Source organism: Echinops telfairi, unplaced genomic scaffold (genome assembly GCF_000313985.2).
Source record: "Echinops telfairi isolate 266 unplaced genomic scaffold, ASM31398v2 ScPeMD7_3533;HRSCAF=4204_0, whole genome shotgun sequence".
Taxonomy (NCBI): domain Eukaryota; kingdom Metazoa; phylum Chordata; class Mammalia; order Afrosoricida; family Tenrecidae; genus Echinops; species Echinops telfairi.
The window spans coordinates 9,736,573-9,737,633 of record NW_022107431.1 but is presented as its reverse complement, the minus strand read 5'-3'; the positions used below and the strand labels follow the sequence as shown (position 1 = coordinate 9,737,633).

General features: G+C 51.5%; 1 protein-coding gene across 3 annotated transcripts in view; it reads left to right on the top strand.

Moving 5' to 3' along the window:
* SYNJ2 (synaptojanin 2) overlaps nt 1–1,061 on the top strand; it is a 92,469-nt gene that overhangs the window by 85,447 nt on the left and 5,961 nt on the right. The gene's annotated exons all lie outside the window — the stretch shown is intronic.

Genomic DNA, 1,061 nt, shown 5'->3' with positions numbered 1-1,061 from the left:
CCCCCAAGTATCTCTGTCTCTTCCAACTTCTCAGTGGCTGTTCGGAGGGAAAATGAACATTCACACCAGTCATCCTGGCAAGGCGATGGTCGTTCTGTAGGGTGGGTTGTTAAATCCCAAACTAAACTCACTGCCATTGGTCGATGCCGACACATAGCTACCCTATAGGACAAGGTAGAACTGCCCCGGTGAGTTTCCAAAACGGTCACGCTTCCTGGGAGTCGAAAGCCCTGCTTTCTCCTGCAGAGCAGCTCGTGGTTTCAAATTGCTGACCTTGCAGCTAGCAGCCCACCACCACCAAGACTCCTGAAGGGAGTTGAGAGAGGGACTGAAAAGAGAGTCAGACCCTCCCTCAAGTAGGTTCTGTACCGGACAGGGGTGCTGTCTTGTGCTCCAGCCAGGCCCCTCTGCCTGACTCAGAAGAGGCACTCCGATTGGCCTGTGAGGTAAATGAGATTGAAGAGTGATTTGCAACTTCCGGTGTGTCCCTACCCTCCTTCCCCCGTGATCACAGAGAGTCAATCCAGTCCTGGCTGCCCTGTCTTTCTAGCACGTTCCGCCTTCCAGGTTGCTCCTTCTCCTTGGCCCACCTGGCCGCCGTCATCTCTGTGAGAGGGAGGAAACCCAGAAGAGACAACTGCCCTGGTAGTGCAGTTGTCACATGCTGGGCTGCTAACTCAAGGTTAGATGTTTGAGCCCAGGTGTTAGTCCGGATAGACTACAGAAGCAAATTCATAGAGACTCATGTGAGTAAGAAAGAGGTTTATATATAAGAGCAATTGAATATTGTGAAAACATCCCAGCCCAGTCCAGATCCAGTCCAAACGTTCAATATTAGCCCATATATGTCTGATACCAATCTATAAAGTCCTCTTCAGACTCACAAAATTCATGCCGAATTCAATGATGCCGAATGCAGGAGGATCACAGGCCAGTGGGTGGGAAGTCTTGTGGATCCAGTGGCATTGTAAGCATCTCAGCGCTGGCAGGGGTCTCTACATGGCTTCTCCAGCTCCAGGCGTCTGGTTGCATCAGGGTAGGTCCATGTGGCTTCTCCAGCT